Source organism: Bombina bombina, chromosome 6 (assembly GCF_027579735.1).
Source record: "Bombina bombina isolate aBomBom1 chromosome 6, aBomBom1.pri, whole genome shotgun sequence".
Taxonomy (NCBI): domain Eukaryota; kingdom Metazoa; phylum Chordata; class Amphibia; order Anura; family Bombinatoridae; genus Bombina; species Bombina bombina.
Genome location: NC_069504.1, coordinates 331925986 through 331953610, shown reverse-complemented (window position 1 = coordinate 331953610; position 27625 = coordinate 331925986). Strand labels below are relative to the sequence as shown.

Here is a 27625-nt window from a genome sequence, read left to right as displayed (position 1 = left end):
AATTGCAACCGTGTTACAATCATTCAGAGCCGCTAATACCTCCCCTAGCAATATGCGGAGGTTCTCAAGCTTAAATTTAAAATTAGAAATCTCTGAATCCAGTCTCCCTGGATCAGATCCGTCACCCACAGAATGAAGTTCTCCGTCTTCATGTTCTGCAAACTGTGACGCAGTATCTGACATGGCTCTCACCTCATCCGCGCGCTCTGTCCTTAACCCAGAGCTATCGCGCTTGCCTCTTAATTCTGGCAATTTGATAATACTTCTGTCATAACAGTAGCCATGTCTTGCAAAGTGATTTGTAAGGGCCTCCCTGATGTACTTGGCGCCACAAAATCACGCACCTCCTGAGCGGGAGGCGAAGTTACTGACACGTGAGGAGAGTTAGTCGGCATAACTTCCCCCTCGTTGTCTGGTGATAATTTCTTTACATGTAAAGATTTACTTTTATTTAAAGTAACATCAATGCAATTAGTACACAAATTTCTATTGGGCTCCACATTGGCCTTTAAACATATTGAACAAAGAGATTCATCTGTGTCAGACATGTTTAAACAGACTAGCAATGAGACTAGCAAGCTTGGAAATACTTTTCTAAATAAATTTACAAGCAATATAAAAAACGCTACTGTGCCTTTAAGAAGCACAAAAAGCTGTCACAGTTGAAATAACAATGAACCAAAATAGTTATAGCAACCAATTTTTCACAGTAAATGTATTAAGTTAGCAAAGGATTGCACCCACCAGCAAATGGATGATTAACCCCTTAATACCCAAAAACGGATAACAATTTAATAATTAACGTTTTTATCACAGTCAAAACACACTGTCACAGGTCTGCTGTGACTGATTACCTCCCTCAAAATGAATTTTGAAGACCCCTGAGCTCTCTAGAGACGATCTGGATCATGGAGGATGAAGTAGACAGATTGTGACTGAATTTTTACTGCGCAAAAAAGCGCTAAAATAGTCCCCTCCCACTCATATTACAACAGTGGGGAAGCTCAGATAACTGTTTCTATGCAGAAAACAAAGATGGCCATGTGGTAAAAATCATGCCCCAATAAGTTTTATCACCAAGTACCTCACAAAAAACGATTAACATGCGAGTAAACGTTTTAAACATACATTTTAAAAGTTATGAAGTGTTATTAATAATCCTGCTACCAGTCGCTTTTACTGCAGTTAAGGCTCATACATTATTTCAGTATTGACAGTATTTATTTTCAGAGTCAATTCCATTCCTTAGAAAAATACATTCAGTGTACACACACTCATCAGCCTAATACCAGTCGCTATCCCTGCATTTAAGGCTGAACTTACATTACATTGGTATTAGCAGTATTTTCTCAGTCAATTCCATTCCTCAGAAAAATAATTTACTGCACATACCTCGTTTGCAGGGGGGCCCTGCATGCTATTCCCCTTTTCTGAAGTTACCTCACTCCTCAGATGAGAACAGCCAGTGGATCTTAGTTACGTCTGCTAAGATCATAGAAAACGCAGGCAGATTCTTCTTCTAATGCTGCCTGAGAACAAACAGCACACTCCGGTGCCATTTAAAATAACAAACTTTTGATTGAAGAAATAAACCAAGTTAAAAAACACCACAGACCTCTCACAGCGACCTATCTTTAGTTAGGCTGAAAGAGAATGACTGAATATGACATGTGAGGGGAGGAGCTATATAGCAGCTCTGCTTGGGTGATCCTCTTGCAGCTTCCTGTTAGGAAGAGATATATTCCATAAGTAATGGATGACCCGTGGACTGACTACACTTAACAAGAGAAAAGAAAATGCTCCAATGTGTAAAAGCATTTTTATTACTGCACTGTTTCTTGTATATAACTTTGTCAAACCTGTCCTCAGGCCTCCCTAGCAGGCCAGATTTTTAGGATATCTGAACTGGAGCACAGGTGAAATAAACAGCTGGTTATGGTTATTAACCCGCTCTCAAAGGTAATCCTGCATGTCTGGCCTGTTAGGGAGGGCTGAGGACAGGTTTAAAAACTTATATTAAAAACTCTTTGTTGGGGTTAAAAGAACTCGTCAACCAATGACAGGAGGCATATATACAAAGCCAGCAATTACCAGCAAACTCCCAGATGTGCAATGCTGCCTCTGAGCCTACCTAGGTATGCTTTTCAACAACAGATACCAATAGAACAACTTAACTTGATAAGATATATGTTCTATCAGAACCATTAAAGTTTAATTTTGACTTATGTGTCCCTTTAAAGGGACATTCAAGTCCCAAAAAAAACTTTGATGATTTAAATAGGGCATGTAATTTTAAACAACTTCCCAATTTAGTTTTATCACCAATTTTGCTTTGTTCTCTTGGTATTCTTAGTTGAAAGCTAAACCTAGGAGGTTCATATGCTAATTTCTTAGACCTTAAAGACTGCCTCTACTCTGAATGCATTTTGACCACTAAAGGGCATTAGTTCATGTGTTTCATATAGATAAAATTGAGCTCATGCACGTGAAGTGACCCAAGAGTGAGCACTGATTGGCTAAAATGCAAGTCTGTCAAAAGAACTGAAATAAGGAGGACGTCAGCGGAAGCTTCGATACAAGGTAATCACAGAAGTAAAACGTGTATTATTATAACTGTGTTGGTGATGCAAAACTGGGGAATGGATAATCAAGGGATTATCTATCTTTTTAAACAACAAAAATGCTGGTATTGACTGTCCCTTTAATCCTTTTCCATTACCACAATAGGTCAGGAAAACATGCATGTACATATGTTACATATATAAATAATAAAACAAACAAAAAGCTGCCTATTATAGTCCTGTACTGTTTGTGTAAAGCAACAAAACTACCCTGTAAAATGCATGTATTGTTTTCAATCTATTATGGGATTATTACCGAATAAATTATTTTAAAAAACTATGACATTTATATTAAAAAAAAAAAATTGGGCCATATATATATATATATATATATATATATATATATATATATATATATATATATATATATATATATATATATATATATACACACACACACACAATTGTTATAAATCCCATCATAACCCCATTATAGTAAAAACAATATATATGCTAAAGTCAAAATTAAACTTTCATGATTCCAATTTATTTTAACAAAAGTGTCCTTTAATTAGTTCCAGTGTTTAATATGAAGAAATTAAAACTATTTTTCAACTTTTCAGGTAAGCAAAACATATGTTTTAAGTGTGTGACTGTTTGGAGAATAGTATAGATTTGTCAAATTATAGCATGTCATTTTATTTAATTTTTTTCATTTATTTATTTATTATTTAATCTTTAACCCCTATCTCAAAGGTTGACATTGTCTGTTTTTTTTTACACAATCACATACGATATCAGGGATGTCTCTGCTTCAATGGATTAAGACTTCAGGAATCAATATAAAATATTAAATGTATTTCTTTTACATTTAAAGGGACATTAAACTTAAAATGTAATGCCCATAAATTAAAAGGGACAGTGTAATGACTTGATATACCAGCAGCACCAGAGTATAAAATGTATGAGAAAATGCTAATGTGCTGTATAAAGATAGCTGGATTTGTTATTTGACTTTACAACCCATTACAATTGGAGGAGCTAACAGGGAAATCAGATCTCAGTATTTTATCACTTTCTATACACAAAAAATGCTTCCTTATCCTATCTCTGAATGTATACCGAAGCACAATACTTAGAGAAAACAATTGAAGCTTAAAAGGGACAGTAAAGTCATAATTAGACAGAGCATACAATTTAAAAAAAAAAAAAATCAAATTTACTTCTATATTTAATTTGCTTCCTTCTCTTGTTATCCTTTTCTGAAAGGTTTATCTAAGTAAGCTCAGGAGCAGCAAAAAACCTAGGTTCTAGCTACTGATTGGTGGCTGCATATATAGAGGTATACCCCGCTCATACAACCGCCTTAAAGGGACATTAAACCCAATTTTTTTCTTTCATGATTTAGATAGAGAATACCATTTTAAACAACTTTCTAGTTTACTTCAATTATCTAATTTGCTTAATTCTCTTGATATTCTTTCCTGAAAAGCATATCTAGATAGGCTCAGTAGCTTCGGATTGGTAGCTGCACATAGATGCCTCATGTGATTGGCTCACCAATGTGCATTGCTATTTCTTTAACAAAGGATATCTAAAGATTGCAGCAAATTAGATAATAGAAGTAAATTGGAATGTTGTTTAAAATTGTATTCTCTATCTGAATCGTGAAAGAAAATTTTGGGGTTTAATGGCCCTTTAAAGTGAAACAATTCGGTTTTAGCTTACTTTTCACTTGCCAGTGTGTTTAAAAACATGTTTGAACTTACATATATTAGGGGTGCAATAGTGCTACGTTTAGTTTAACACTAACACAGCACAGTATTCAATAAATACTGTACCTCTAAAATAGTGACAATTACTGTAGCAAAATTTGCCAGACTATAGCACTAAGACACCGATTGCACTGTAATGCTGAGCCTGTAAACAGAAAGAACTGTGCATAACAAAATGGTGCCAGTTACTTTTCTCGCAATCTCACGATGTTTCAAAATCCTTGGAGATTTTACTTCAGCTCCACAAAGCGCTGTAAAGTGAAGCGCTGTAAAGTGGGGTATACCTGTATACCGATAGCCATTGGCACACCCATGTGTTCAGTTAGAAACCAGTAGTGCATTGCTGCTCCTTCAACAAATTATACCAAGAGAATAAAGCAAATTTGAAAATAGAAGTAAACTGGAAAGTTGTTTCAAATTGTATGTTCTACCTAAATCATTAAATATTTGTTTTTGGTTTTATGTCCCTTTAAAGGGACACTGAACCCAATTTTTTTCTTTTGTGATTCAGATAGAGCATGCAGTTTTAAGCAACTTTATAATTTACTCCTATTAGCAATTTCTTTGTTCTCTTGCTATCTTTATTTGAAAAAGAATGCATCTAAGCTTTTTTTTTGGTTCAGCCTCTGGACAGCACTTTTTTATTGGTGGATTCATTTATCCACCAATCAGCAAGAACAACCCAGGTTGTTCACCAAAAATGGGCCGGCATCTAAACTTACATTCTTGCATTTCAAATAAAGATACCAAGAGAATAAAGAAACTTTGATAATAGGAGTACATTAGAAAGTTGCTTAACATTTCATGCTCTATCTGAATTATGACAGAAAAAAAATTGGGTTCAGTGTCCCTTTAACATTTTATTATCTCTCCAATCTCCCACTGGGAGTATAATTTATTCTGATGGGTAGTTTTTCTATAACCAATACTTAAGTATTCAGCTTAGATGGGGATACCACAGCAACATTAACTATCACAAATGCCAAAATAAAGGTAAAATGAGCCTGTTGTAAACAATTTAATACACTCCAGCAGGTAAAATAGATAATTGGGAACATGTTAAAAAAAAAGGAGGAAACTTTACAGTACACTGTCACTTTAATTAAATTAATTACTGAAAATAGTTATTTATTTATTTTGTTTGTATGTGTTGTAAAAAATGTTCTTGCCCCACAATTCCTAGAAAGGCATAAGCTAATTTGGGTTGCCTAAGTATGCTGCAAAATGCCTTAACCACCTACATACTGCATAGTGATTAGTGCTTTTACTGCTGAAGAGTAAACCTAGGTAGGCTCGTAAGAACTCAGGAGTGTGCACACTCCTGAGCTCTTATGAGTCTAGCTAATTTTACTCTTCAATGAAAGATAGAGAGAGACTGAAGAAAATTTGATAACAGGTTGTTTAAAATTGCATACTCTATCTGAATCATGAACCCTTTAAGCCAATTTGCAGAAGCAGGCACACAACCATTGTGACACATTGGTTCTGTCAGGCTAGAGAGCTGTAATGCTTTTGAACTTTAGTTATTTGTGTAATCCTTTTGTGGGAGTTATAGAATTCCAATACTTATTCTTTATTACTTATTGTTACATACCAGACAAGCATCTTGCAACAGGTTCCGCATCTATAATTTTGGAAGAAGAAAAAAAAAAGAAGAAAAAAAAAAGAAGAAAAAAAAAAGAAGAAAAAAAAAAGAAGAAAAAAAAAAGAAGAAAAAAAAAAGAAGAAAAAAAAAAGAAGAAAAAAAAAAAGAAGAAAAAAAAAAGAAGAAAAAAAAAAGAAGAAAGAAGAAGAAAGAAGAAGAAAGAAGAAGGAAGAAAGAAGAAAGAAGAAAGAAGAAGAAGAAGAATACTGGGCAATATGTGAGTAGCCCTCTTTTACGTCCCTCTTCACCCCTTCCTAGCAACTCCCATGGAAACCTCACTAGTATGGTATAGCAAAATAGCTTGTCACAAAAGCCCTCTCTGTTTTTTCAAACTCTAAGCAATTTCTGGGCTTCATAAAAGTATCCAGCGTTTATTCACTCAGACATACATCTCATGGAACATATGGTTTCATGTGGTCTCTTTCAGCTGCGGGTCGCGCCTATAACAGGCAATAAAATACAGCCATTAAAAGCGAAATATTTATACTATATGACAAACCAGGTCATTATTTTTATAAAATACTATATGATGGTATTTAGCCTGTACAAAATGCGCTATATGTTTTGTAATGTTTCCGCTATCTCCTGGCATATGTTTGATGCATGCTTGTTGAATTTTCACTGTTTTTTATGTCGTCTCACAAAACTTATCATTTTTGCAGTTAGTATATAGATTTTCATGCCACATACTACCTGCTACTATTGGTGTTAGACTAGGTTTAAACCTCCATACAAGAATAGTTAAGCTCCTAATACAGCTCTACAGGCTCTTGCAATTAGCGCAGACTCACTTTAGTACTTAGATTCCCCGTCCAATACACTATTACATAGTAGAGGGGACCTTACTTGTATAGCCCTCAGTTGTATCTCTTAAGTATACAATTTGGTACTGTTATCATGAATATATTATAGTATGACTTGTTTATTAGAAAGTATATCTATCATAGGTATTGCCTATGCTGCTCACATTCTGTCACTGCTGGGCCCCTCTCCTCCCTTTCCCGCCGGTACTGGCTGTCTGCGGGTCATACCCCTTCTCCTTTTTCCCGCATCATCTATAGATGACATTTCCCCAGGAGAGGAGCTCACTCAGAGATCCCGTACATTCCATACATACTAATATTCCCCCCCTCCATATAACTTTCTTAAGAACTACCCTTATTTATTTCATTGAAAGCCCCTCAACTATGCATATAAATTTCTATACCTTGAGTAGCTCCTGCTTACAAATTTGACATATTAATTGGCTCCGCCCTCCACCCCCCCTACTCTACTTTAAGCGGCTCTCGCCCGCTGCATCCCCCTACCCCATAAAACTATAGAGCCACCTCCTCCCTAGCCCTAACCTTATTTGAATAGATACCCCAATCTTCTTCTTACACAGCTAAGAGAGGACCATTTCTCTTCATGTTACATTTATGATACTCTATAATAAAACTGAAGTCTTTCTGTGAGACAGCCCACATTGTATAGTAACGTTTGAAATATGTAAATATATTATGTAGCTAACTATACTATGTATACATTGATGTATAAATGTTTTGGAGCTTACCCCAAAAAAAAAAAAAAAAAAGTTATACTCAACTGCAGGTAAAACTTTTTTTTTTAAATATGCAGAAATGAACAGCAGCCAATCAGCATCAGCAGTGCTGAAGGTCATGAACTCTTTTACTGTGATCTCATGAGATTTCACTTAACTCTCATGAGATTTCATAGTAAACTTCCTTACACTGAATAGGGAAATAAGATGAGTGTGCACGACAGCTCGCTCCTTCCGCTGTCCTGGGACAGACATACTGATTTGCTGCTTAGAAGTCCTTTACAACGGGATGTGGCTACTGAGAAACTGTTGAGGTAAAATATCTTTCTTTTTTACATAGAGATGTTCAGGTGATATTTTCTAGTCAGCTTTGTACAGCTATACTGCATCACTTTCAAGTGCTTAAACATTTGGGTATTATGGCCCTTTAATACCATAGTGGCTTGTTGTCTGTAGTCTATAAATGTCATTAAAAATCATATTGAAGTCACCGGCCACTATTAAGTTTGTTAAGGACAAATATTTTTAATTCTGTATATATTTCTCATGTGTTAGAATATGGGCCGACTATAGCAGTTACATTTCACTTGTGTTCAGCTATTTTACTGCTGTGTGTGCAAACTAAGTCTTTCAGTTTTAGGAACAACACCCAAGTTTGTATGAACAAGATAAGAAGAAGACCACGAGGTGCATATTGTGAAGAAACACCGAACACGGCCTATAAAAGAGAGACATTGCTGCAATCTAATGCTGCACGCCACACACACTCTGTATTACTGTAAAATGACCGGTTGTCATTTTTGTTGTAATCATGTTTAATTGTACAATTATAACCTTATTAATTTGGAACAGCTGTCTGATGTTAATTTTTTCTTCTTTCTTCAACAAGTTTGTGTTTGCGTGTTCAAAGAGTTTTGTCTTCAACCGTTCCCAGAAAGTCTCATCAATAGAGTTTGGACCATAAATATTACATAGGGTAATTATACGAATTCCCACCTTTATTTTTAGAATTATAAAACGTTCCCCCGGATCTACTTCTAGAAAAGTGATTTGATATTCTAAACCTTTTCTGAAGAGAACTGCAACTCCCGTTTACGAGTGGCGCAAGGGGTAAAAATAACTTCCCCTACCCAGTTAGATTTTAATTTTTTATGTTCTTCTTCAGTCAAATGTGTCTCATGTAGAAGAGCTACATCAGCCTTACTTTTCTTTAGCTGGCCTAAGATCCGTTTCCTTTTTATCGGACTTGTGATCCCTCCTACATTCCAAGGCGTGATCTTTAATACAGGCATTATAATTTATTTAAAAAAATAGAACCTGGGGGGGAAAAAATGGACCTGGCCCACAAGGTCATCCAATCTAACACTTCTTATAAAATAAAAAAACACTCTATAATACATATTATATATATATAACATTGACATTTCTAACAAAGAATGGGAATAAGAAAAAAAAATTGTTTTGTTATTAATTCAACTATCTTTGTATTTGTCTGTAAAAGCCTTAGCCTCTTGTGGAGTTTCTAGAGTAATTGTTTCATTTTCATTAAAAAGCTTAATTTTAGCCAGATAGATATGTTCTCTCTTTCATACATTAACCTTTTCTTTTTTACTCTTTCTTTTTCTTCTTTATGTTAAGAAATTATCACTTGTCAATAGTGGTTTCTCGTATCTTTCTTATAAATATAAGATTGAGTCAACTTTTCCCCTTTTTGGTCTATATGTTATTTTTGTATAACGTATATTAGCATCTACATCTTATGTATCATTCCAATTAATCATTCCAATTATCTCCAGGGGAGAATATTGCTGATACTGTACATTGGACGATATATATATATATATATATATATATATATATATAATGTTAATTAATGGTGCTTTAAAACTTATATCAAACTCTATTTAAAATGGTTATATATTTTGTAATATTCTGTATTAGATTTTGGTATCTATATATTTTTAATCTATTTGATTTATAAATATTATTTACGATATTATTTATGTTTTCACTGAACGACCTTAAAGGGACAGTATGGACTCATTTTCATATAACTGCATGTAATAGACACTACTATAAAGAATAAGATGCACAGATACTGATATAAAAATCCAGTATAAAACTGTTTAAAAACTTACTTAGAAGCTCTCAGTTTAGCTTAGTTGAAAAGGTAGCTGGAAAGCCCACTGCAAGTGGGAAAACATAATTTATGCTTACCTGATAAATTCCTTTCTCCTGTAGTGTAGTCAGTCCACGGGTCATCCATTACTTCTGGGATATTAACTCCTCCCCAACAGGAAGTGCAAGAGGATCACCCAAGCAGAGCTGCTATATAGCTCCTCCCCTCTACGTCACACCCAGTCATCCGACCGAAAACCAAACGAGAAAGGAGAAACTATAGGGTGCAGTGGTGACTGGAGTATAATTTAAAATTTAGACCTGCCATAAAAAACAGGGCGGGCCGTGGACTGACTACACTACAGGAGAAAGGAATTTATCAGGTAAGCATAAATTATGTTTTCTCCTGTTAAGTGTAGTCAGTCCACGGGTCATCCATTACTTATGGGATACCAATACCAAAGCTAAAGTACACGGATGACGGGAGGGACAGGCAGGATCTTTATACGGAAGGAACCACTGCCTGAAGAACCTTTCTCCAAAAACAGCCTCCGAAGAAGCAAAAGTGTCAAATTTGTAAAATTTGGAAAAAGTATGAAGAGAAGACCAAGTTGCAGCCTTGCAAATCTGTTCAACAGAGGCCTCATTCTTAAAGGCCCAAGTGGAAGCTACAGCTCTAGTAGAATGAGCTGTAATCCTTTCAGGAGGTTGCTGTCCAGCAGTCTCATAGGCTAAACGTATTATGCTACGAAGCCAAAAAGAGAGAGAGGTAGCAGAAGCTTTTTGACCTCTCCTCTGTCCAGAATAAACGACAAACAGGGAAGAAGTTTGGCGAAAATCTTTAGTTGCCTGTAAATAAAATTTCAGGGCACGGACTACGTCTAGATTGTGCAGAAGTCGTTCCTTCTTTGAAGAAGGGTTAGGGCACAATGATGGAACAACAATCTCTTGATTGATATTCTTGTTAGTGACTACCTTAGGTAAGAACCCAGGTTTAGTACGCAGAACTACCTTATCTGAATGAAAAATCAGATAAGGAGAATCACAATGTAAGGCTGATAACTCAGAGACTCTACGAGCCGAGGAAATAGCCATTAAAAACAGAACTTTCCAAGATAACAGCTTGATATCAATGGAATGAAGGGGTTCAAACGGAACACCCTGTAAAACGTTAAGAACTAAGTTTAAGCTCCACGGTGGAGCTACAGTCTTAAACACAGGCTTAATCCTAGCCAAAGCCTGACAAAAAGCCTGAACGTCTGGAACTTCTGACAGACGTTTGTGTAAAAGGATGGACAGAGCGGAGATCTGTCCCTTTAAAGAACTTGCAGATAAACCCTTTTCTAAACCTTCTTGTAGAAAAGACAATATCCTAGGAATCCTAACCTTACTCCATGAGTAACTCTTGGATTCGCACCAGTGTAAGTATTTACGCCATATCTTATGGTAAATTTTCCTGGTAACAGGTTTCCTAGCCTGTATTAAGGTATCAATTACTGACTCCGAAAACCCACGCTTTGATAAAATCAAGCGTTCAATTTCCATGCAGTCAGCTTCAGAGAAATTAGATTTTGATGTTTGAAAGGACCCTGAATTAGAAGGTCCTGTCTCAGAGGCAGAGACCAAGGTGGACAGGATGACATGTCCACTAGATCTGCATACCAGGTCCTGCGTGGCCACGCAGGCGCTATTATAATCACTGATGCTTTCTCCTGTTTGATCCTGGCAATCAAACGAGGAAGCATCGGGAAGGGTGGAAACACATAAGCCATCCTGAAGGTCCAAGGTGCTGTCAAAGCATCTATCAGGACCGCTCCCGGGTCCCTGGACCTGGACCCGTAACAAGGAAGCTTGGCGTTCTGGCGAGACGCCATGAGATCCATATCTGGTTTGCCCCAACGTCGAAGTATTTGGGCAAAGACCTCCGGATGAAGTTCCCACTCCCCCGGATGAAAAGTCTGGCGACTTAGGAAATCCGCCTCCCAGTTCTCCACGCCTGGGATGTGGATCGCTGACAGGTGGCAAGAGTGAGACTCTGCCCAGCGAATTATCTTTGATACTTCCATCATCGCTAGGGAACTCCTTGTCCCTCCCTGATGGTTGATGTAAGCCAGTCGTGATGTTGTCCGACTGAAACCTGATGAACCTCAGAGTTGCTAACTGAGGCCAAGCCAGAAGGGCATTGAGAACTGCTCTCAATTCCAGAATGTTTATTGGAAGGAGACTCTCCTCTTGAGTCCATGATCCCTGAGTCTTCAGGGAATTCCAGACAGCGCCCCAACCTAGTAGGCTGGCGTCTGTTGTTACAATTGTCCAGTCTGGCCTGCTGAAGGGCATCCCCCTGGACAGATGTGGCCGAGAAAGCCACCATAGAAGAGAATCTCTGGTCTCTTGATCCAGATTCAGCATAGGGGACAAATCTGAGTAATCCCCATTCCACTGACTTAGCATGCACAATTGCAGCGGTCTGAGATGCAGGCGTGCAAAAGGAACTATGTCCATTGCCGCTACCATTAAGCCGATTACCTCCATGCATTGAGCCACTGACGGGTGTTGAATGGAATGAAGGACACGGCAAGCATTTAGAAGTTTTGTTAACCTGTCCTCTGTCAGGTAAATTTTCATTTCTACAGAATCTATAAGAGTCCCCAAGAAGGGAACTCTTGTGAGTGGTAAGAGAGAACTCTTCTCCTCGTTTACTTTCCACCCATGCGACCTTAGAAATGCCAGTACTAACTCTGTATGAGACTTGGCAGTTTGGAAGCTTGACGCTTGTATCAAAATGTCGTCTAGGTACGGAGCTACCGAAATTCCTCGCGGTCTTAGTAACGCCAGAAGAGAGCCCAGAACCTTTGTAAAGATTCTTGGAGCCGTAGCCAACCAGAATGGAAGAGCTACAAACTGGTAATGCCTGTCTAGAAAGGCAAACCTTAGATACCGGTAATGTTCTTTGTGAATCGGTATGTGAAGGTAGGCATCCTTTAAATCCACTGTGGTCATGTACTGACCTCTTTGGATCATGGGTAAGATTGTCCGAATAGTTTCCATTTTGAACGATGGAACTCTTAGGAATTTGTTTAGGATCTTTAAATCCAATATTGGTCTGAAGGTTCCCTCTTTTTTGGGAACCACAAACAGATTTGAGTAAAACCCTTGTCCGTGTTCCGACCGCGGAACTGGGTGGATCACTCCCATTAGTAAAAGGTCTTGTACACAGCGTAGAAACGCCTCTTTCTTTATCTGGTTTGTTGACAACCTTGAAAGGTGAAATCTCCCTTGTGGAGGAGAAGCTTTGAAGTCCAGAAGATATCCCTGAGATATGATCTCCAACGCCCAGGGATCCTGGACATCTCTTGCCCAAGCCTGGGCGAAGAGAGAGAGAGAGTCTGCCCCCCACTAGATCCGTTTCCGGATCGGGGGCCCTCACTTCATGCTGTCTTAAGGGGCAGCAGCAGGTTTTCTGGCCTGCTTGCCCTTGTTCCAGGTCTGGTTAGGTTTCCAGCCTTGTCTGTAGCGAGCAACAGCTCCTTCCTGTTTTGGAGCAGAGGAAGTTGATGCTGCTCCTGCCTTGAAGTTACGAAAGGCACGAAAATTAGACTGTCTAGCCCTTGGTTTGGCTCTGTCTTGAGGCAGGGCATGGCCTTTACCTCCCGTAATATCAGCGATAATTTCTTTCAAACCGGGCCCGAATAATGTCTGCCCCTTGAAAGGTATGTTAAGCAATTTAGATTTAGAAGTTACATCGGCTGACCAGGATTTTAGCCACAGCGCTCTGCGCGCCTGAATGGCGAATCCGGAATTCTTAGCCGTAAGTTTAGTTAAATGTACTACGGCATCAGAAATAAATGAATTAGCTAGCTTAAGGGTTTTAAGCTTGTGTGTAATCTCATCTAATGGAGCTGAGTCAAGGGTCTCTTCCAGAGACTCAAACCAAAATGCTGCCGCAGCCGTGACAGGTGCAATGCATGCAAGGGGTTGCAATATAAAACCTTGTTGAACAAACATTTTCTTAAGGTAACCCTCTAACTTTTTATCCATTGGATCTGAAAAGGCACAGCTATCCTCCACCGGGATAGTGGTACGCTTAGCTAAAGTAGAAACTGCTCCCTCCACCTTAGGGACAGTTTGCCATAAGTCCCGTGTGGTGGCGTCTATTGGAAACATTTTTCTGAATATAGGAGGGGGTGAGAAAGGCACACCGGGTCTATCCCACTCCTTAGTAACAATTTCAGTAAGTCTCTTAGGTATAGGAAAAACGTCAGTACTCGTCGGTACCGCAAAATATTTATCCAACCTACACATTTTCTCTGGGATTGCAACTGTGTTACAATCATTCAGAGCCGCTAACACCTCCCCTAGTAATACACGGAGGTTTTCCAGCTTAAACTTAAAATTTGAAATGTCTGAATCCAGTTTATTTGGATCAGATCCGTCACCCGCAGAATGAAGCTCTCCGTCCTCATGTTCTGCAAATTGTGACGCAGTATCAGACATGGCCCTAGCATTATCAGCGCACTCTGTTCTCACCCCAGAGTGATCTCGTTTACCCCTAAGTTCTGGCAATTTAGACAAAACTTCAGTCATAACATTAGCCATGTCTTGTAAAGTGATTTGTAATGGCCGCCCTGATGTACTTGGCGTTACAATATCACGCACCTCCTGAGCGGGAGATGCAGGTACTGACACGTGAGGCAAGTTAGTCGGCATAACTTCCCCCTCGTTGTCTGGTGAATGTTGCTTAACATGTACAGATTGGCTTTTATTTAAAGTAGCATCAATGCAATTAGTACATAAATTTCTATTGGGCTCCACCTTGGCTTTTGAACATATTGCACAAAGAGATTCCTCTGTGTCAGACATGTTTAAACAAACTAGCAATTAGACTAGCAAGCTTGGAAATACTTTTCAACTGAATTTACAAGCAATATGCAAAACGTTACTGTGCCTTTAAGAAGCACACAAAAACTGTCACAGTTGAATAACAATGAACCGGATTAGTTATAGAAACCAAATTTTCACAGTAAATGCATAAATTTAGCAAAGGATTGCACTCATTAGCAATGGATGATTAACCCTTAATATCAGAAAAAACGGATAACAATTGAAAATATAAACGTTTTTATCACAGTCAAAGCACAGTCTCACAGGTCTGCTGTGAGTGATTACCTCCCTCAAAACTAGTTTTGAAGACCCCTGAGCTCTGTAGAGACGTCCTGGATCATGCAGGGAGAAGAAGGCAGTGACTGAATTTCTAATGCGTAGTAAAAGCACCAAAATAGGCCCCTCCCACTCACAATACAACAGTGAGGGAAGCTCAGTAAACTGTTTTAATTCAAAACAAACGACAGCCATGTGGAAAATAACGCCCAAATCAATTTTTCACCAAGTACCTCAGATAATTAAACGATTTAACATGCCAGCAAACGTTTAAAATCTAATTTATGAAATGTCATTAAAAGCCTGCTGCTAGTCGCTCACACTGCAAGTTAGGCTAAAAGTTATATGCATACAGTATTTTCCCATTGAAGTGCCATTCCCCAGAAATACTTAAAGGGACAGTCTAGTCAAAACTAAACTTTCATGATTCAGATAGGGTATGCAATTTTAAACAACTTTCCAATTTACTTTTATCATCAAATTTGCTTTGTTCCCTTGGTGGTATTTTTGAAAAGCTAAACCTAGCTAGGCTCAAACTGATTTCTAAACAGTTGAAAACCGCCTCCTAGCTTAGAGCATTTTGAAAGTTTTTCACAGTTAGACTGTGCTAGTTCACATGTGTCATATAGATAACATTGTGCTCACTCCCGTGAAGTTATTTAGGAGTCTTCACTGATTGACTACACTGCATGTCAGTCAAAGGCACTTAGATAAGGAGGCTGTCTGCAAAGGCTTAGATACAAGGTAATCACAGAGGTAAAAAGTGTATTAATATAACTGTGTTGGTTATGCAAAAACGGGGAATGGGTAATAAAGGGATTATCTATCTTTTTAAATAAGAAAAATTTTGGTGTAGACTGTCCCTTTAAGTGTAAACATACATACATATCAGCCTGATACCAGTTGCTACTACTGCATTTAAGGCTGTACTTACATTATATCGGTATTAGCAGTATTTTCTCAGTCAATTCCATTCCTTAGAAAATAATATACTGCAACATACCTCTTTGCAGGTGAACCTGCCCGCTGTCCCCTGTTCTGAAGTTACCTCACTCCTCAGAATGGCCGAGAACAGCAAATGGATCTTAGTTACGTCCGCTAAGATCATACACAAAACTCAGGTAGATTCTTCTTCAAATGCTGCCTGAGAAGAAAACACACTCCGGTGCCGTTTAAAATAACAAACTTTTGATTGAAGATATAAAAACTAAGTTTAATCACCACAGTCCTCTCACACATCCTATCTATTAGTTGGGTGCAAGAGAATGACTGGGTGTGACGTAGAGGGGAGGAGCTATATAGCAGCTCTGCTTGGGTGATCCTCTTGCACTTCCTGTTGGGGAGGAGTTAATATCCCATAAGTAATGGATGACCCGTGGACTGACTACACTTAACAGGAGAAATAAGACACTCCCCCCCCCTCCCCCTTCTTTTGCATATGAAAAGACCATTTACACAAGCAGGAGCAAGCTGGAGAAGGTAGCTGACAGTATTCACATAAAACTTTGGGGCTTGGTTAGGAGTCTGAAAATCAGAGCAATGTTATTAAAAAATAAGCAAAACTATACATTTTTTTTAAAAAAAAACCTTTATGGGCTTTATAAATAGATCATCTACAAAACATTTATGCAAAGAAAAAATTAGTGTATAATGTCCCTTTAATAAAAATTCAAGATTTAAAATAATGGCTCAGTAAACTATCATTCAACAGCGATAAATCCAAAGCACTGTAAACTAATACACATAGCATTAACAAGGAATTCATTATGTATTTAGCAATTCCAGTCACACAACTATTACTCATGTAGGTGTTTAAATAAGGGATAATAAAACCTGTGTACCTTAAAGAAAGGAAAAAATAAAATGTTTAAAGTTCAAACCTGTCATCTTATTTAAACAGTGCTTATCCGCTGCAGTAAAAAGTTTATTAAAATATCCAGCTAGTAAACAATATGCTTCTGAAGTAGCATAGAAAATATCAATACCTCAAAAAGGTATTTGTACAAGGGGAGTGTATGTATGTAACTATGTATGTATGTACGTACAGTATGTATGTATACACACACACACAAGGATGAATCAAAAAGTGATACCTCCATATCTGTAATTTTTTTATCTATTAAAGTGACTGTGAATGCTCATGTACGATAGAGGTGTCCTTACCCTACTAATGTATGTTTTTGGTTTTCAGATAGAGTGAATACAACCATGGATCCGAGGCTAAAACAAAGAGCTGGCATTTAATTCCTGATGAAAGAGGGTTCAGTACCTAAAGAAATCCATAATCGACTGTTATGGGGACACTGTAGTGGACATTAGTAATGTTAGGAGTTAGGTGAAGAAGTTTTTAAGGAGAAACCAAAATGGCAAATAAGCTTGGAAATTAGAATATGAGCCTACCTAGTTTAAGCTTTCAACAAAGAATACCAAAACAACAAAGCAAATTTGATGCTAAAAGTAAAATTGGAAAGATGTTTAAAGTGAAGGTCAATTTTGATGAATTAGTGCCCGGTTTTTAATAATCCCATTAAAAACAAGGGCACTTTAATTCATCAAAATTGACCTTCACTTTAAAATTGCATGCCCTATCTGAACCATGAAAGTTTAATTTTGACTAGACTGTCCCATTAAATGAATATGGTTATTTATGTGGGCTTACATTTTGAATTGTAATGCCCCAGTAATGAATATTGTCTAATTTAGCCAAAAATAAATAAATACACAGTGGTTCGGCATTTCCTGTGTGTTTTCTCTGAACAATAATAAAGCACCTCCGACTTGACTTTTAAAATGTATTTGACAGCACAAATTAAATTACATGTTTTTATTCTGCCCATCAGACAAAAACAGTGGGCATAAAAAAAATGTTTGTGCAATATTATGAATGAGAGGGCAACACTGCACATTGTAGGCAAAATAAGCAAAAAGGTGGAATTTATTTAAATCAAATTGATTTAAATCATGATTTAAATCACGTCAGTAAAACAGATTTAAATCAATTTAAATCATGGTTTTCAATTTTAGAATAACAACTTTTCAGATATAATTTCCAGTTATATCAGACCATTACTGATTTGGTTATATATTATTAGATATGCATAGATAGATCATTGAAATGAATTACATTATTGGGAGGCAAACTATCTCCAGTTTAATAGGTTAATCATTCATACTTGATTAACTTTTCAGCTCTTTTTTATTGGATGGAGAGAAAAAAAAATGATTATTACCTTAGTAATAACAATTTAAATAGTTTTATTTAACTTAAAAAAAAAAAATCATTTTACATTGGTTATGCTTGCCCCTCCCCCTCCTCACACTTAGGTCATTGTGCAGATCTATTCCACTACAAACAATCTTCTATTTAGTGAGCTTTTTGAAACTTAGTATGGGTTGATTTTGTATACATAGATTTGCAGGGGAGCAATGAAATTAAAAGGGACAGTTAAGTCAAAACTAAACTTTAATGATTTATAAAGAACATACAATTTTTTTTAACAATTTTCCAATTTACTTCTCTCATCTAATTGGCTTTGTTCTCTTGGTATCTATTGTTGAAAAGCATACATAGGTAGGCTCAGAAACAATGCACTACTGCAAGCTAGCTGCTTGTCACTGTCTCACCCAATGTGTTCAGCTAGGTTCCAGCAGAGCATTGCTCACCAACAAAAGGATACCAAGAGAATAGAAGAGATTTAATAATAAAAGTCAATATGAAAATTGTATGCTCTATCTGAAACCCAAAAGTTTTCTTTCATGAATATATCAATTAAAGGTCTATTTCTCAACTCTGTATGGTTATAATATTTTATAACATTTTTGCTGTGAAGGGGTAAATTATTTCTGCAGACACAAATTCACTGTTTTGAGAACTAGAAAAACAACAATGTGATAATATCTCCAAAATAATATGACATAAACCTCTGGGAGAGCATGACATTGTGAATGGATTAATAGAATTTATTTACCAATAAAATTAAACACTACAGCCATGAATATACAGCATCTTGCTATATAACTATAATCTAATCTAAACCTTTAGATTAGAATGTATATTAAATAGAAACTATCTTTAGATAGATTTTTCCTCAAAAAGCATTTTATTTAAAAAAACAAAAACTAGTGATGCACCGAAATGGAAATTTTGGACCGAAACCGAATCCGAAAATCTGGAATGCACTTGGCAGAAAACCGAAACGGATACCGAAAATGTATTTTTTCAAATATTTTTTTTTTTTAAGGTTTTTTTTGCATAATTAGAGCGAATTAAAAAATCCCACACTTTTATTGAAAGTAACACACTAAAATTGGACAAAAATAATATGCTACACAATAATTTTACCAAGAAAAAAAAAAAAAAAAACAGGCAAACAATAATGCCATTTCCAGCCAAAATGTTTCTACGACCAAAATTTTTGTGCATCCCTACTTAAAACAATTATAAATATCAATATATTGTATTATTCTTCATTTAGTTCTATGTAACAGAATCATATTTAACAGTTTTTTTTTTTACTAATTATCCAAATAAAGTATAGTCCTAGAAAACTCATTATATGCAGAACAGTAAGTCAAGTAATAAACTTAAAGGGACAGTCTACACCAGAATTTTTATTGTTTTAAAAGATAGATAATCCCCTTATTACCCATTCCCCAGTTTTGCATAACCACACAGTTATATTAATATACTTTTAACCTCTATGATTATCTTGTATCTAAGCCTCTGCAAACTGCCCCTTTATTTCAGTTCTTTTGACAGACTTGCAGTTTAGCCAATCAGTGCCTGCTCCCAGATAACTTCACGTGCACGAGCACAGTGTTATCTATATGAAATACGTGAACTAACACCCACTAGTGGTGAAAAACTATTAAAATTAATTCTGAAAAGAGGTGGGCTTCAAGGTCTAAGAAATTAGCATATGAACCTCCTAGGTTAAGCTTTCAACTAAGAATACCAAGAGAACAAAGCAAAATTGGTGATAAAAGTAAATTGGAAAATTGTTTAAAATTACATGCTCTATCTGAATCATGAAAGTTTATTTTGGCCTAGACTGTCCCTTTAAGGAGAAAATACGTGGTAAGTGTTAACCCCTTAAGGACCAGGAATTTCAGAGAGAAAAAAACTTGCCCAAAAGACCAGAGAATTTATAGCATTTTTGCCATCACTCCATTTAAACAGAAATAGAGCTTTTTTTTTACTTATATATCAAAACTATTTTTTTTTTAGAAACAAAGAAACAAAGCAAAATTAGTGATAAAAGTAAATTGGTAAATTGTTTAAAATGACATGCGCTATCTGAATCATGAAAGTTTATTTTGGCCTAGACTGTCTCTTTAAACAGCAGCTCTAGGCTAGCATCAAATTTGAAACATGCTACACAATAATTTTACCGAAAATAACAGGCTAAAAAAACGAAAAATGAAATAGCCAAAAATGCAATTTTCGGCCGAAACTTTCTGCGGCCGAAATTTCGGTGCATCCCTAACTAAAACCTATTTAAATAAAAACTATTTTAAATCATTGATTTGTATACACCCTGTAATTGTATTTCAATGCTCAAAGACAGATCATGTGTTTATACAACACATATTCTATTAAAGTAAATATCCTCCATGCTCCAGAGAAGTTAGTAGTTATTATCAAACATTCTTAAAAGCAATGTATAGAAATATATTTTCCCTATTTGTTTTACCCCCTTTTCTAGGATTGTAACTCCTGAAAATGGCAGGATTCAAACACCTAGCCCTGCTACATATATTTCCTTAAAAGGCCTCAAAAAGGAGAATAAAGAACTGTAGTGCAATGATAGTGTTGCTTATATAAATGTCAGTGGTAAATCTGGTCTACTCTAGATGCAAATCTGGCTTGGCTCCTTCAGATAAGACACATGCTGGGGAGAGAGTTTGGCTAGTGAAAAACAATTGGAGCAAGCAACGTATCAATGCTTTTTTTTTTTTTTTTTTTAAACACACACAAAAGATGTATTTTTTAGGGCTCCACAAATATGTTCAAAATCTAGGAGCCAGCCCATACATTTAAATGCCTCACCAAGCTAAATGTTACGTTCAGCTGGTGAAAGGGCGTGGGGACACCCATAGGTGTCTTGGGACTGTAATCCATAGCCTCATTTTAAGGCAACAGTGGCTCCCTAGCACTTGGGTTTGTCAAGCCCAATGTTACATTATTACAAGACTGCAGAAAAATCTTCAATTACAAGGTGTTTTGTATCCTTTAGGAAAAAGGTTAGCAGGCTTAACAGTCAGTATTTTTAGACAAGGGTGTTCACTGAAAAATTTTGATCAGTGCTTAAAACTTTTTTTTTTTGCTTAGTAACAATAGCCAGTAAGACAGTAGAGTGGCCTCCTTTTTTGGAAAAAATAAACAGGGGACACACTAATTAGCATAAACAATTTTGCAGAATACTGCAGAAATAAACACTGCTAGGGCCAATTTGGAATTCTCATTTAAAAATAGATCCCCTTCCTTTCTGAATATTTTCTTTATTATCTACTTTAAACTAATCTTTAAAAATACAGTCCACACTGCTAAAATTCTGACTGGGTGACAACCCTACATGATAATCAGTGCAGCATTGTGAAGTTGTAAATAACCTTGTTCAGCAGCAGTTGAAGACCAGAAATATAATAAAGTTATACACTATTGTGCGTTCCATTGCATACTGTGAGACTAGGCCGTAAAGAGAAGCGTAATTTTATTTCAGTAAGGTTCACTGGCAAGATGCTCCCTTCCAATAATTGATTAAGAGAAGGTAGCAGGTGAGTCAACCAAGGAAAAAATATGCATACATATTGAGCAAGCCTAGAGAACTGATTAAAAAAAAAAAAATAGGAGGCTTGAACAAATTACTGGAATCTATAGTTCAGCATCACAAAGTGCAAACGTATGCATTTAGAAAAGATAAATCCAAACGTTAATTACAGACCCAATGACACTTGCTCACTGTTACAAAAGAGGAGGAGAACTTCTAAATTATTATTTCTGATTATTTGAAATTCTGTAAAAATAATGTAGTATTGCAGCAAGTAAGGCCAATAGAATGCTTGGTTGTATAAGTAGAGGTATTTGCAGCAGGAATAATAATGTTCTTCTGACACTTTAAAGATCAATTGTTAGGCCTCATCCTGAGCATTGTGTGCAGTTCTGGAGGCCATATCTACAGAATGATATAAGTAAACTGAAACCTGTTCAAAAGGACGGCTACTAAAATGGTACCAGAACAAGGGGTCATGATCTCAAGCTGAAGGGTAGTAGGTTCAGGAGAAATCTTGGGAAGCACTTCTTCACATATAGGGTAGTTGAATAATGGAATAAACTTCAATTAGAGGGGGAGCTCATGGGTGGTGGTTCAACCCTACACAGGCAGCTCCTAGATATATCAGGTTGTTACAAAGTATGAGATATCGTTCCTAAGTGAGTTAATATCAGGGCATGTGAGACTCAGACTGCAGCGTAAAAGGAACTGTATTCAACACTCTGACTGTATATATAGTTTGTTTTGGAAGTTGCACCATTATATTCTTTAATGCAAGGGACGACACATCTGTTAAAAAGAAACCAGAACTACTTTTAGGAGCCAGACAGTGGTATTTGAATATAGATTTATGGAGAATAACCCAAAAAGTTAGGAGCCAAGAGTAAACTTCTAAGAGCCAGTGGCTCCCTGGCTGCTGGGTTTGCCGAGCCCTGCATTAATGTGTTGGACAGATATGTTTTATGCTTTACTATGATCTTATCATAATTATAACCATTTATGAGAGTCAGACACTACAGGCATGTAATACCTTACTTATCTGTAATGTGCCCTAGGCAAACACTAATGATGGCTAGTGAGCTTGAGGTCTGGGGATTTGTTTTGCTTCAATGTGTGCCTGGGTATTGCTACACTGTTTGCTGCTTTCTTTTAAATAAATTAATAATACCTACACTTATCTTTCTGTATGTGGGTACATACGCCTTCTCCTATGGGCTTGGATGTATAAGATTTAAAGTGAAGGTAAACTTTAGTTAATGAAATCCCATTTTTTTAAAATACTATTAAAAACAGGGGCACTTTCATTCATTAAAGTTTACAAAGCAGCCATTTTGTTAAAAAAAAAATTACCTTTTTTTCTTTTCACTGCTACAGCAGCTTCCCCCACCTAGAGATCATCTCTTCACACGTCAGCAATGACTAATCCTGCTTCCTCCAATCACAGCTTTCCCCCCAGGGTAGTCATTACCTGAGGCCATGCTGTGATTGGAGGAAGCCGGATTAGTCATTACTGACTTGATCTCTAGGTGGGGGAAGCTGCTGTAGCAGTGAAAAGAAAAGAAGGTAATTTTTTTAACAAAACGGCTGCTTTGTAAACTTTGATGAATGAAAGTGCCCCTATTTTTAAAAAAACTGACTTTCATTCACCAAAGTTTACCTTCACTTTAAAGTATTATATTATTACTTTTGCAGCATGTATTGTCTGTTATATTTTATTGTGCATGGTTATATGGTCAACTGTTTTGTGCTCTTGTTTTATGCTTCCCACATTTAACCACCAATCAGCAAGCGTTACCCAGGTGCTGAACCAAAAATGGGTTGGCTCCTAAGCTTACATTCCTGCTTTTCAAATAAAGATACCAAGAGAAGAAAATTCGGTAACAGAAGTAAATTAGAATGTTGCTTAAAATGGCATGCTCTGAGAATCATGAGAAACATGTGGATTTCATATCCCTTTAATTATGTTTGAGCTAGGAGAACAGGAACTTTATATCTTTGGGCGCCAGCTAGTCTTATATGTGTGCAAATTCCCAATACTATTCTATTTGTGGGTCATTTCCTTGAATGTGGATGCTTACTCACAATGTATATGTTACAAGGAAAGTCAAAAATTGGGTAATCCTAGGATTACCCAGTGGCTGTGGGTAAAGCCCAAACTAAGATCATATTTTGGGCTTTACCCGGGTAATCCTAGGATTACCCAAACACTTCTGGATAAAGCTAATAAAATCATGCAATAGGCTTTACCTGGGTAATGCTAGGAAAACACATCAACAGTAAATGAAACATTTTGATTTGGGATTACACAAACACTTGTGTTTTGTACAATGTTTTTGTTACAACATCAGGAAACTAAACAGTTTTACAATAACAACATGAAACATTTTTATTTTTCAAAATGAAATATTTTTATTTTTCATATGTGGATTTTTCATATGTTTTCTACCATGTTTTTTTACAACAGGAAATTAAACATTTTTGTTTTACTGTGTTCTGGGACAGACTAGACTGTCTGTTGCACACGCTATCTGTCAGAGAAACTAAAAAAGCACATTGTGGGGGGTAGGACCCATGGTTAGGTTCCCAAAGGCGGTTGCGGCGCCCAAAGTTCTGATAAGAACAGAATTCTCTGGAGCCTATCTGCCCTCGGCCATTAATGCATGATCTGATTGGTCTATGTCTCCTTATCTTATGGTTGTGCATCCAGTGACCTTACAATCATGCATTAATGGCTGAGGGCAGATAGGCTCCAGTGCAGAGAGTTCTGTTCTAATTAGAGCCTCGGGCGCCGCAACCGCCTCTGGGAACCTAACCATGCGTCCCATCCCCCACCCCACCCCACAACGTGCTTTTAAAGTTTCTCGGACAGAATGTGTGCGCGACAGACAGTCAGGTCTGTCCTAAGAACACAATAACATAAAAATGTTTAATTTCCTGTTGTTTTTAAAAAAAAAACATGGTAGAAAACCTATGAAAAAAAATAATAATTTTGAAAAATAAAAACATTTAATTTTTAAAGATAAAAACGTTTAAAAGGGACAGTCAAGTCCCAAAAAAACTTTAATGTTTCAAATAGGGCATGTAATTTAAAATAACTTTCCAATTTACTTTTATCACCAATTTTGCTTTGTTCTCTTGGTATTCTTAGTTGAAAGCTAAACCTAGGAGGTTCATATGCTAATGTCTTAGACCTTGAAGGCCGCCTCTAATCTAAATGCATTTTGATAGTTTTTCACCACTAGAGGGCATTAGTTCACGTGTTTCATATAGATAACATTGAGCTCATGCACGTGAAGTTACCCTGGAGAAAGCACTGATTGGCTTAAATGCAAGTCTGTCAAAAGAACTGAAATAAGGGGGCAGTCTGCAGAGGCTTAGATACAAGGTAATTACAGAGATAAAATGTGTATAATAACTGTGTTGGTTATGCAAAACTGGGGAATTGGTAATTAAAGGAACACTGAACCCAATTATTTTTTTCTTTTGTGACTCAGATAAAGCATGCAATTTTAAGCAACTTTCTCATTTACTCCTATTATCACATTTTCTTCATTCTCTTGGTATGTTTATTTGAAAAGCAAGAATGTAAGTTTAGATACCAGCCCATTTTTGGTGAACAACCTGGGTTGTTCTTGCTGATTGGACAGCACCAATAAACAAGTGCTGTCCGTAGTTCTGAACCAAACATTTGCTGGCTCTTTAGCTTAGATTCCTTCTTTTTCAAATAAAGATAGCAAGAGAACAAAGAAAATTTGATAATAGGATTAAATTAGAAAGTTGCTTAAAAAATTGCATGCTCTATCTGAATCATGAAAGAAAAATTTTGGGTTTAGTGTCCCTTTAAGGGATTATCTATCTTTTAAAACAACAAAAATTCTGGTGTTGACTGTCCCTTTAATTTTGAAAACTAAAAACATTTCATAAATAAAAATGTTTCATGTTGTTGTAAAATGTTTAATTTCCTGTTGTAACAAAACATGGTACAAAACATATGAAAAAACCCACATATAAAATATAAAAATGTTTAATATCCTGTTGTAACAAAAACATTGTACAATACATAAGTATTTGTGTAATCTAAAATAAAAATATTTAATTTACTGTTGATGTGTTTTCCTAGCATTACCCAGGTAAAGCCTATTGCATGATTTTATTAGCTTTATCCAGAAGCGTTTGGGTAATCCTAGGATTACCCGGGTAAAGCCCAAAGTATGATCTTATTTTGGGCTTTACCCACAGCCACTGGGTAATCCTAGGATAACCCAATATTTTACTTTCCCCGTAACGTATACATAGTGAGTGAGTATCCACATTCAAGGAAATGACCCACAAATAGAATAGTAATGGGAATTTGCACAAATATAAGACTAGCAGGCGCCCAAAGAAGTTCCTGTTCTCCTAGCTCAAACATAATTAAAGGGATATGAAATAAGATAGGATCTTATTTTGGGCTTTACCCACAGCCACTTGGTAATCATAGGATTTCTGACTTTACCCGTAACATATACATAGAATGACTATATGGATAGATATACCACCAGTGAGCCATGCACTTTGTAACTTTTAAGGGGCTAAATATATTTTTCTAGAGAAATTGAGGTTTATATTAAAATTTCAACATGTGGGCAATGGAGTCTATATCATTTTGACCTTGCATTGTTGAGTATACTATATATCAATGGCGGCCAATTATGGGTTATGATTATCAAAACAATGTATGTATTTAGCTGTACTGTATATTTTGGAATCTTCTATTGATCACCACCTGTAATGTTTTTCCAGTTCAGTTTGTTAAAGCTGCCATTTTTAGCCATACAGAGTAGAAAGTTCTGGAAAAGGTAACCTGTTCTATTTCAGCATGCTGTACAGGTTTATTTATACATACTCCAGTTTTTAAAGAGATAGCCAGATAACAATTGTTATATGGTATAAGACCTTACAACTTTCGGTGTCTCAGTCCATATCAAATTATAGTTGGTAGCCCTTACCTTAATATTGTGTACCTTATATGATAGTGCTGATTGCATCCTCTGATCTGAGCTCACATAGCTAAGCAAGTTTATTATCTTAAATTGCACCATCTATGGTATGTTATATATCCCTAGAGTGTATTAGGATTAATATGGTTACTAATGCTCCCACATACTTATATCTAATAATTGATATTTTACAGTTGATAGGCCTACAGGTATGTTGTCAGGTGACACTTTGACAGCGGAGTGCTACAAGTTGTCTGTCTAGTTGCATATAGACAACAGATAAGATAAGATAAGTTGTACAAAAAAAAACTCATGAGGACTATCAGTCTGGGTTTTATACTGACAAGTGATGCTTTGATCAGCCTGGCTCTATTAGCAGAGATGCTTAACTAGGATGACTGCACAAATGGGGGAGGTACACAAAAGTGAAACTCATGTTACAGATTTATAAAAAAAAAAAAATGGAATCTTTGTGGTAAACAAGGCATATAAAAAAATAGATCAGGAAGTGAAATTTAAATGCCTCTAACAGTGCTGTCCCAAAACGACTAAGTTTGGCAACTCCTGGTTTAGTACAAGCATCTAATACACTGAGTTATAGAGACAGATGACGTCTCTGTCAAACGAAAGTATACAGGTATATGATGTTCATGTCATGCTGAAGGTAGAGGCTAATGACAAATCCTGCAGTCAGGTGCTAGGCAGACACTCAGGTAGGTAAAGGGCTGTATTGCTCAAATGGTGTGTATAAATATAATACCTATACCAGGACAGTGATTAACTATCTTGTCATAACCATTATATGGATATAGAGACAGGTGGTGGGTCTGCCATTCTAGTGCTTCTATATATATTTGGAAACTGCCTTAGATTTAAACAGAATATTAGCCCTAAATGAACAGAAGACTAAATTCAGCCTGTGGTCACACTCACCAGGTTGTTCCAGATTGGCCCCAGGCCGAGTCTCCACACTCCCCAAACCACTCATACTGGTTATTCCAATCTATGGGCAGCGAACGAAGCAAAAAGCAATCTAGTCAACACTGCGCATGCCCGTGCGATAGACGAAGTATGGGC

At 36.6% G+C, this 27625-nt stretch overlaps 1 protein-coding gene across 1 annotated transcript in view; it reads right to left on the bottom strand.

Annotated features, from left to right (window-relative positions):
* The window catches only part of SLC41A2 (solute carrier family 41 member 2), a 577519-nt gene extending 549929 nt beyond the window's left edge, over positions 1–27590 (bottom strand). The window contains exon 1 of the mRNA XM_053716958.1: positions 27482–27590. The gene's annotated coding sequence lies outside the window, so the exon portion shown is untranslated. The remainder of the gene's footprint in view (positions 1–27481) is intronic.
* Between the last annotated feature and the right edge of the window lie 35 nt (positions 27591–27625).